Consider the following 12417-nt stretch of genomic DNA (forward strand, 5'->3'; position numbering starts at 1 on the left):
TTCCAGTCCCTTAAGTTTAATTAATCTCTTTTAGTCACAAACTTAATTCTTATTAATTCTTGACTAATATTAATTAAACAATATGATTTCTCCTTTAATATATTATTCCCATAATATATTAATAAATCATATTTAATCCTTTCTCTTCATAATTCATCCTATCAAGTTGCTTTGGTGAAGGCAACCCAAAAGGACCATGCACCATCGGGTCAAGTACATACCAAAATAGTTATGGACTTAGACACTAATCCAACAGTAACACCTAAGTGAAGCATTTTAACACATTTAGAACAACATAAATCCATTACCTTGCATGGGATAGTTGGGTAGGGCCAATCAACTATTACAAGAAGAGCTTATTATAGTAAATTAAGAACATTAGGTTCTGAATATGTAACATTGTTTTGTATATTGATCACATTATTTTTGGTAAAAAAAATCCTTCAAAGGTTTCCTGGTAATGATCATTAGAAAGTACAAAACATGTCAAATAACATTGTAACATCATTACATAAGTTATTTCATATGCTATTTTGAGAGCATCTAAATGGTGTGTAAGCTACTAAAATGAATAAAGATTTTGAATAAATTGGGCTAGTCAAAACTTGGTTTTTCTTTTTCTTTTTCGGTTATCATATCAGGATTTTATCATTTTCCAAAAAGATTTCTCCACATATGTTCATCAAGGTAGACATTCAAGGAATTTACCTACAGTTAAAGAATTCCAAGAAAAGATATTTTTAAATGTACGATGCTATTAATGATTTTTTTTGCAAAGTTCAACGCTATTGATGAAATTCTCTTCCAGAACACTGTCCTACAAATGAGCTTCAATGTAGGAAAACATGAAATGTTTCAATATCATCTAAAAATAATCCAAAATAATATTTTTTTAAAGTACAATGTCGTTAATGAACTTTTTTTTTGCAAAATTTAATACTAAAAACAAATTTTTCCTAGAAAATTGTCATATTAATGACCTACTAATTAACATTTAAATTTATATATTTCATAAATAGTTCACTTGTGAACAAAAGTACATAAATGGTCCATATTTGAAATGTTTTTTTACATAAAAGAAAATGAAAATGTACTTTCCATTAACAAAATATTTTCAAAAAAAAATCCTATTAATGAGCTCTAATATTCATAAAAATAAAACTTTTCTAGATTAGCCAAAAAGAACATGAAAACAATCCTTTTTTGAAACCACGATGCTATTAATGAATTTTTTTGCAAAGTTTAATGCTATTAATGAATAGTTTTTTTTCCAAAAAAAAAAATCCTTTAAATGGTCTTCAATATAAAAAAATGTAACCTTCCATATCAACTAAAAATAATCCAAAAAAATTATTTTTTAAGAATACGATGCTATATATGAATTTTTTTTCAAAGTTCAATACTAAAATCAATTTTTTTCTAGAAAATGTCATAATATAAAGTTAAAAGAGCATATTATAAAATACTTATCGATCTACATGAACAAGAATTAAACATTTTTATCAATACCCAATAAGGCATATAAATCATGCTTATTTTGTAATGAATTCCAACGCCCTACAATGTGGAATTCTCTTAGTGGCAACATTCCAGAACTTAGACCACATTAGATAATCAATATGAATAGAAGCTGCAATAAAAAATAATAATTGTCACCATCTTATATAAATATTATAGATTATTGGGGTGTTAGATAGCGTAATAACTTGCCAGCAAAAAAATACCAACACCTTGTAGACATCACATGTACAACATTAAATAAAAATACAAAAAACGTTATAAAAATTAAACTATACTTATGATATATCTTCTACAGTACGTATGATTATTGAAATTAATGCCAACAAAAATCTTCAATATTTAAGTGGCTCTAAATACAACTACCCTCCGGTTTTAGGGCCCTTGACTTCACCTCACTCCCAAGCAGAAACGATCTCTCAAATACTCTAAAAAACCTGAAAGATTAAAATATACATAGAAAAAGATGAAAAAGGGTAAAATGAACTTTCAAATATAACAATAATCTTTTATAGACATACTACAAACAAGCTAGAAACATGCAAATAGAGACGAAAGAACATCATAATTAGATTAACACCATACACTGTAACATCCCAAAAATACAGTCTGAAAATTTCGTTTTAAAATAGTAATAAAACCATGTTCATCAATCGTCATATAAGAATCATAAAGAATGTATCTCAAAATATCTTAACAATTGTCAAATATATCAGAGTATAAACATCCCAGGCTGAACAAATGGTGTGTGCACTACAATCTTCCCGAGCTCCTCTTTTAAAAACTGAGTACCTGAAACCAAAACTGAAACTGTAAGCACGAAGCTTAGTGAGCTCCCCCAAACTACCACATACCAAGCAATAACATATAAAGCACATACTGGGCCCTGCCCACTGCATCGGACCGAAGTCCGGGCTAACTGGGGTCTTGCCCCCTCCATCGAACCGAAGTCCGAAGCTGACTGACTGGGACCTTGTCCCCTACATCGGACCGAAGTCCGAAGCTGACTGACTGGGACCTTGTCCCCTACATCGGACCGAAGTCCGAAGCTGACTGACTGAACACAACATAGCATAACATATCAATTAGCATAAACACATAAATCATGTCTGAGCCACGGAGGCGTCAAACATACTAACTACTGCATTGGACCGAAGTCCAAAAACTACGGCTAACTGAACGGGCCGACATTGTGGCCTTAGACCCGTTCCTACTGGAAGGAAACTCACCTCACACTGCTGAAGTCCCGTAGACACAATCCCACACTGCTGAAGTCCCGCAGACTCCACCCCAGCTGCTGGTTGACAGATTCCCGAACTGTCAACACCAAATAACACCCAATTAATAATTGGGTTCTAACACATAACTAAATAAAAAGAATACATGCTTTGGATAATTACTACATTACCCCTAGCTTGGCTTACCCAAGCCCAAGGCCCAATCCATAGGCCCAAAGTCAACTAGGGATCAAAGCCCAACATATGGCCCAATTTTCCAAATTGGGCCCAAACCTCTACATGGACTTCCCTTAAGGCCCAATTGATCAGTCCAGTCCAACATGTATCATTTTAGGGCCCAATATCATACAACCATCTAGGCCCCATCTATGGCCCAATTTTCCAAATTGGGTCCAATCCTTCATTTGGGCCTTACCTTAAAGCCCAACTAATTACTCTAGTCCATTTGATTATTCTCGGATGGCCCCAACACAAAGCCCAAGTGAAATTAGGGTTTCACATCAAATGATAACTAGGGTTAAGTGTTTCTTACTTAACCCACTAAGGACTTAACATACCAGGGACTTAATCTATTAAGGACTTAATCCATTAAGTCCTTTATTGCTTAGATTAATGTCTGCCAAAGGTTATTATTTAATATTCACTTATTAAATAATTTTCGTGTGCGTGCTGATAATCTCTCAAATATTAGTATTCTCTTAATTAGCCCATTAAGGACTTAATCCATTAAGTCCTTTAATCTACTAGATAAATGGCATGGAATAATTTGGGCTTAATTCACAATCAAATCCCAATGGCCCACAAGTGGCCCAATTAGTCTAAGGCCCAAAACTCACAATTAGGGTTCTCCACCCAAACATGGCCCAAAAGGCCCAAAACCAATCTCTAAGCCCATTAGGGTTTGCTAGCGGGGCACCACCCACTACCACCTCGGGTAGTGGTGGTCAATGGCGGTTCGAGGCGACGGCCACCACCTTACGGTGGTGGTTACTACTATTTTTATTATTAATCAAATTAATTACAATTACAATGTTTGATCAAAACATAACCACACACACACTAACACGCTAACTAACACACACACAACCACACCCTGGTGGCCGGCGGTGGCTCGTGGTGGCGGCTGCTTTTCCCAAGGATTCCAACTAAGCAAGGCGCACACAACACACACTACCACAGAAAACACACCCATACATAAGTCTTGCTCGGAGCAGGAGCACCTCCCTCTCTTGGTGAAGTTTGGCAGCAGCTCCTGGCGACAGCCACCATGGTTGGCTGCCATGGTGGTCTTCAAGCATTTCCAGCCACCCTTTCACCCACACACTCCCATGGTGATGACGGAATACGCACAAACATCACATTCTTGGCTGAAAAACAGAAACACACGCATCACTGCCATCCTATGGTTGGAACACACACACGACAGCCACTCATATGGTGGTTTGCGACGACCCGGAATAGGTATCATCGGAATGCGATAGCCATCGGGCAGAGATGGCGACGCACATGAGGAAAATGGCAGAAGAATGAGAGAGGGGAAAAAGGTTCACCATTACCGGAGAAGGCAGATGCGCAACGGCCCCGACGTCGGCCTTTACTCCCGTATTCACTGGCAACAAGGTTGTGACGCCATCTCGATGGTGAGGCAGCAACCGGCGGTCGACGGAACTCTATCTGATCGGAAAGCAAGAGGGGAAAACGGGATGATTGCGGCTGGAGGAGTGGAGAGATAAGGTTGGCGGCCGCTTCCATCGTTTAGGGTTGAAGATGCAATGTGGGGGGAAGGGATACGGGTATATATCCCGTGTCTCTTTCAAAATTATGCACAATATACACTTCTGGTCCCTCCTTCCCGATTTCTTATCAATATGAGGCTACAATTTACCTTTTAAACCCTGATCCCATAAATTCCTTTCATATCAGGTCCCTAAATTGCAATCAACCCCTTAAGCCTTCAAATATCTTCAATTTAAGTCCATAAATTACCAAACGCACCCTGACTTCTATAATTATGACTTTTAACTCCTCGAAACTAACGCCTCGCTCAAATATTATTCTTTTTAGGGCTTCTATACATTTATTTATTTATTTTATAAACGGGGTGTTACATACACCCATTTAGTCTTATCTTTCTTCTTCCCTTATAGGAGTTTATAAAACATTTTATATTGTATGATGGATTTCTGAATTACTTTTTTGAGATATGTGAGGCTGCAAAGAATGGAACAACAAAGAAATGGAATGGATATGTAATCATAAAAGCAAGATAATAGAATAAGTAATTCCATTCAAGAAACATGTTTGTGAGGCATGGAATGGAACATAATGAAAATTTTGTACGACTTTTATGTTATATATTGCAATTTAAATTATAAAGATAATCCTTCACATATATATTTGTTTAGTTATTATTATGTAATTAAAAATGATTTATATTGCAACTTTTATACTAATATCTTCTCTTATACTGAGAAAACCTTGATACTCACAATGTTCCCAACCCTATTTTCAAGAGTGTATGGAGTACCCATTTATCCTTGAGAAAGTAAACTCAATAAGAAGATTCAAACCAGTTAAACGAAAGAATAAGGTTGTGAAAGGTTTTTACTATGCTTCTCGGCTTGCCCACACAATGAAAGTTAACCAAAAAAATCCTGCTAATTAACCAAAATTAATCAATCCCAAACATTTTCCAATAAGATTTACCGATGTAATCTATTTACATGGTATACTAAAACTTTGTCTTTTTCTTTGCTATTGAGTCTAAAAGATGTTTTATTATAATATTAAAAAAGTATATGTGAATAACTTATTTATGAGAGCCCAATTTGTATCTTTAAAATATGTTTTTTTACAATAAATCAAAACACATATCACCACTGGGTTTTGTTGAGTTGTATAATATGTGGATCACTCACTAGTGACTAAATGCATATACAAAAATGTAAAAATAAAAAAGAAAATTGACATATACAAATTCACTACCTAGTGCACATATCTTCAAAATCGAAACAATGCATGAGAGGTAGCGGTGTTGCTGTGTCCATCCTTTTGCTCTCCAGATACCTATAACTTAAAAAATCAAAATCAATAATACCGATCATAAGAACAAAAATCGAAGTAGATTCAAAAAATGTAACCATTATGCATTTAAACTTAAATCGAAAGGTTTTATAGATTGGAACTTCATTGTTGAAACAAAATAAAAGAAACATAATCTAAAACGTACCAAAATCGATCTAAACTACAATCAAATTAAAGTAGAATCCAAAGAAATTTATCTCCATATCATTCCTCCTTCTTTCGTGATGATCGAACACAAGACTGGTCTACACAGATCGAAGCTCACATATATTTTATTTCTTCTTTCCCCATTTTCTTTCCCACTACAAAACTTAGGTTAGATAAATTATGTAAAGAAAAAAGAGAGAGATGGTAGGGGTATTGGTAATAAGGGATGGGGCGAGACATTTTTCATTTTATTTTTGGTGAGATTTAATTGTTATTAATAAAATTCCTAATTTAATTCATTTTATTTTTCGTGAGATTTAATTGTCATTAATAGAATTCCTAATTTAATTCATTTTATTTTTGGTGAGAGTTAATTTTCATTAATAGACTTTCTAATTTAAAACGTAATATATGTTTTATAAAATTTGTGGACAAAAATAAAAGGGTTGACAAAGATGATGTTAGCAAATAATCCAATGGTAGAAAATATAAGATTGAAATGCAATCAATGTCCCTGATTTTCTTCAATTTAGAATTAAAAGTTCTCTTTTAATAATACTAGATTATAACCCGCGTTAAACGCGGAAGAACGTATAAAAAAAATCATATAAAGTTATAAAAAGTCGACACAATAAAAAAATGATAAAGTAACCTAAAAAAATTAATATCATTAAACAAAATAAAACATGAGTTGAAGATTAAAATATATTTCTACTTGGCACAGTCATTATCTCAAAATCTAATTGAAATGAAAATACTTCTTGAGAAACGATGTGCCGGAACAACATACTTAATCGTATTTCCTTTAGACAATAAGATGTAAACCACATATGATGGATGAGTGATCTTGTGCATCATTACTTTTATTGCTTGAAGTGTAATCCATTATTGATTTGATAAATTGAAGTGATTTGATAAGTCGAACTGACAATTAGTAAGCAAAACATCATGTAATAGCTGTCTTTCAATGTGTGTCAAGTAAAAAAATTGATATTGTATACACAAAAAGAATAAAATCACTAACCTTGTGTATTTCTCGGTATCTTGATTCCGATATTTGAGAGCTTTGATGTTCACAGTGAATAACAGTAATCGTTAAGGAAGTCATATACAATATATACAACAGAAGTTTAAAGACAATTTTGGAAATTATTACCCGTATATTATAGATGTCAACAAAATTGTTTCTATACTTAATTTCAAAGGATGCATAAATAGATTATATATTATTTACTATTAAATCAACCTAAAAGTATAATAAGATCATATCAAAATATTTTAAAATCATATCAAAATTAATCCGATTCTTATAACATAATATTTAAAAAAATCATAATCATCTCTAATATATAAAAATGATATTTTCGTAATTAGTATCAAATCCAAAGATAATTAACTTCGATGTTGTTAAAATTAATTAAAATTAAAATTTAATATACATCTAAAAAAATTATACCAAAAATATTCAACATCATACCAAAATTAATAAAGATTTTATAATATTTTCATTAAAATAAAAAAATGATATCATACCATATTTAGATATAGAATCTTAACATATCTTTCAAATTATAATTAAATAATATCGATAAAATAAAAGTTATATCATTTAAAAATTCGTTTTTCTAAATGGTAATAAAATTTTAAAATAACCAATAGATTAAACGTAATTTCATATTTAGTTATAACTAATTGTAATAACTAAGTTTACACCAAAATTCTAATTTGACACTATGTTTATTTTTATCTCAAATTTGACACTGCGTTTTTCAATTTTTTTTATAATTCTGACCACTTGACCGTTCAACCCGATTGGCTGCTAACGTGACATGATAACGTGACAAGTTGACATGACATGTCAAAATTGAAGTTACTTCCCACAAAAGACACTAATTTATTGTTTTTTTTTTGAAATTTTGACACTAAATGTTTTTTTTCCAGTTTTGACACTCTGCATTTTTGTTCTAAATCGAACATCATTTTATCCAATTTTATTCAATGTTGACCATTTTCCATTTGAAATCATATAAATATATTTTTATTACATTTTAAACCATATAAATATATATTTTTTGTTTAAAACCCACATTTTTATTTAAATAAAAGTTTTTTTCTATTATTATTTTTACATTCAAAGCATAATGTTATGTATAAATATGCATTACTTATATCATGAGAACCAAACTAACCATAAGCTTCGAATAAAATGCAAAAATTTCACAGGTTGCAAACCTGACATCTGGGCCTTGATTGAATAGCCAAATAGCTAAAAATGTCTCTAATCATATTTTTATAATTTTAGATTAAAACCTTTTGCTATTTCAGATTAACAAAAATAATTCCTTGAAGATCGAATCTCGCACAAACCAAAAAATAAAACTTTTTGTTTTTATAAAGACGTATACACAAATAGCATAGTACTTTGCTATAAATAAAAAAAATGAAAAAAAAAACTATAAACCATACACTTGCACCAAAAGCCAAGAAAATTATCAAATTTTCACAAAGGAATCTGAAACTAACCAAATCAGTCAGCAAAAATGACCTAAAACAAAGGATTAATGTGTGTTATTGTATAAAAATTAACGAAAATGTCCCTATACTGTTTCCTAATAGATCGATATACTCCATCATAATCAGTTTATGCCATAATTCTATTGCAAATCGAATGACAAGAAACAAATAAATGTTCTTAATTCTCAATAAATAATAAGGAATAAGAGCTGATTAACGATTTTCAATAAATAATTAGAAAATAGGAGGTGTGATTTTATATTAAATTCAAATAATTGTCAAAAATAGATGAATTAGATGCTTATTTAATGAGATTTGATTAAATGATGGTTTTGAACATTATAAGGGTCAACGATTTTAAATGATTTAAAGATATTATTTCCTTAATAAACATTTTAATCATAAATGTCGGAATCCAAAAAAAATAATTATTTCCTTAATCAACATTTGAAAGGATTTAAAAAAATCCTATTAACATTGATGACATCATCAAATTGATCTAAGGGTGGAAAACTATCTGAGTTTTGAAGATGATGTAATCAAGTTTCTCTTTTAATATATATAGAGATTTAAGGACAAGTAAGACAGCTGAAATATCAAAGTTCTAACATCATACATACAACGTAAGACAATTATCTACCGTCTAAAGATATATAAGAACATCTTTATTTATTATAAGCAACTTAATTACGCTCATTTTATACTATAAGCTTTGTTTATTTTTATTAATTTGGCACGTTATACAAGACTACCTGCTGTGAATGCAAACCACTGGTTATTACCCATAGTTCGCAACTTGTTTAATACCATACACCAAGGATACACCAAGGGGTTCCAAATTTCCAATGGTAAAGAAAAGACACGTAAACTTATCAGAAACCACAAACTCACACGCATTAATATCGACGTGCATCAACACACACCTTACCCCACTCCAAAAGGATTCTTCTATTCCCACATAAATCTTTATGGTCTTCTCCAAGACAACGAATGCATCACCAATTAAGAGTAGTATTTCTTGGAAAAACAAGCACATATTCTTCTGCATTTTGTTCATGATAAGTCATTGAAACCGAAAAGATCTTCAAGATTTCATCGTTTCAATGGATGCCCACAAACAACCTAATCTTGAGACCACCCACAACCACCACCACCTCATTCGCCGTAACCGTAACCCTAGTGTATCATCAACATCTTCTCAAGATCTCAAGAGAACCCATGAAGAGTTCATCAAGAATCTTGAAGGAGCTTGCGATGACAACCATAAAGTGATCACAAAAACGTCTTTGTTGGCGGCCGAAGAAGAAGGTAATCACAAGGCGGAGAGAAGTACCACGCCACCACCACCACCACAACAACAACAACAACCAGAAGCGTCAATGGTGGTGGAGGAGGAGAGTGGAAGAGAAAGACTAAAGAGACATCGGGTCGAGATGTCGGGTCGGGTGTGGATACCGGACATATGGGGGCAAGAGGATCTGCTGAAGAAATGGATAGATTGCACAGTGTTCGATTCGTCTCTAGAGAAGAATAGCGTTATGTCAGCCAGGGAAGCTCTGATTCAAGAAGGAAGATCAACTCTAAGGATAGAGAATAGTTGTTAATTAATATTTAATTAACAATTTATGTTGGGCACTTGGCCATGTATAATTGGTTTGGGAGTCAAACGGATTTTGAGGCTTGCCTTTTGGATACTGGTCGAAAATCGAAAATATTATCATTCAATTACAGAATTACTTGAAGTCTTGACTCTTGAATGATATTTGTTCTTGAGAGAAACAAATATCAAAGAAGTTTTGTAACATCTTAAAATTTTGGTTTTTATTGTAATAAGTATTATTTTAATAATAAATAAAAAGGAAAACAAGATGACAACAATTTAACGTTTTCAAATTTTATTTATTACATTTATTAACTTTTAAATATAAAAAATATGATTCTAGCCCCTTAGTCAATATAATTGCAATTATCCATCAAATAAAAAATCTTTCATTCGTTTAGACAAAATGAGTTCTTACTTTGGAGAGGAAAGGAGATGACTGAGAGGGAGAAAGATTTTATTTTGTTTTTAATTAAAGGAGAAAGGAAAGGAAAGGGAAGAAATGGATTGGGAGGGGGAGGGAAGAAGAAAAAATTGATATTCATGAATTTGCCCCGCCTCTATTGCAACCATGAATTTTTCCCGATATAAATTCTATTCTTTTGGTTTCATCCATGAATTTGCCCCAATTGATATTCAACTCTTTTGAAATCTCTAACTATTTCTCTCTCGATGAAATTAGATTTCAAGTAAATTGCACGTTGAATCAGGCTTGAGCATCAATACATTTATACGACATATTTGACAATACATTGGTTTTCTAGCAGGTTTTGAGCATAATAGTTTTTATTGGTGTAATGGTTTTTGGTAGTGATGTTCGATGGAAATGGTGGTGGTCGCTGACGGAGGTGGTTGTGGTCGATGGCAAAGATGGTGGTGGTGGTGGTGGTCGATGGCTTGTAACCGGTGGTGGGATCATATATATAATTAAACAGTTTTATGATAAGTTAATAATAAATAAATCTAAAGTAAATTAAAAAAGATATTTAAAAGCAATGTAGTTTTTTTTTTAATCTGACAATGATGAAAATCAAAACAAAACACTAAGACAGTGCGAGTGCCAAAAAAAAAAGTTAGGGACTGAATATGCAATTTTAACTAAACAATGACAATTTCAGTATTTTACGTTAATTTAAATGACTACTAATTTTAAAATTTTGGTTGTTTTCAAAAAATATTTGAGTTGCATCAATGCTTGATGAAAAGTTGTTTCAAATTACCTTTTGAATTTTGATATACACTTCTAGGAAAAGTTACAGTTATCGATAGTTAATTTTGTGAGTTGTCAATTATCCTTAATTTCAAAACTTATTAGTTGCAAGTATACTCACCATCTTCATCTAGTGAGTATACAATCTTCAAATCTCCATCCTGAGTGACTTGATATATATTTTTACAAATAAACAAAATGAGTTCATCCTAACAATGTATAACATCTTATTGGTAAGATTATGTTATAAATTTGTTAACAGATCTTTTGATTTGGTTCGTTTGGTAGCTATCAAGACGGGTTTAGCATAAAGTCAGATATATTTATATCTCTAATCGCATTGAATAGATAATGTTAATGAGATAGTTGATGACAGTTATATGAGACACTTCGAGGGTTGCTAAGTTAGAAATGTTAATTGGGTGCAATTTTGGAGCAAAGTAAAAAAATAAAAGTTGAGGGACTAAAGTTGCCAATTGGTGAAGGTTTTACATATTTAAACCTTAACCTTAATTTTTTTTACCTCATTTGGGACCTTTTTACCATGGATAACAGAGGTAAATCGATTTTGATGAGAGAATTCAAGTTTGAGAAGAGTAATGAAGTTCTATTGGAGTTCTAACACCTAAAAAAAACTTATGAGGTAGTAAATGTCATTTAAATTAAAGATTTAGGGTATCTTCTTAAATATGAATTTTAGATTGAAGATTAGTATAGAATTATGATTTTACACATTGCACGTTGTGGCGGCAGTAATGTATTTAAGAAGTAGTGGAAAATAAGTTACTACATGTGGAACATGAATTTAAAAAGACTTGATCCGACAAACCATAATAGTATGAGGCCAAAACCATGTCAAACAAAGAGAATAAAACCGTATTATATATGACATATATAAGTAAATAATATTTTTTAAGTTAACGAATGGAAGTTCAAATAATTAAAAACATATCATATGTGATCTGGCTTACACGTATAAAAATAAGCATGGAAATAAAAAAAAAAATACATTTAAATATAGACGAACTCGAATTTATATCCTAACAGATACATTAATTTTTTTTTAAATAAACGAACTAAAATTCTAAATTTACGCCGAAACAATT

This window comes from Lactuca serriola, chromosome 8 (assembly GCF_051521515.1).
Source record: "Lactuca serriola cultivar US96UC23 chromosome 8, Lser_US96UC23_V15, whole genome shotgun sequence".
Taxonomy (NCBI): Eukaryota; Viridiplantae; Streptophyta; class Magnoliopsida; order Asterales; family Asteraceae; genus Lactuca; species Lactuca serriola.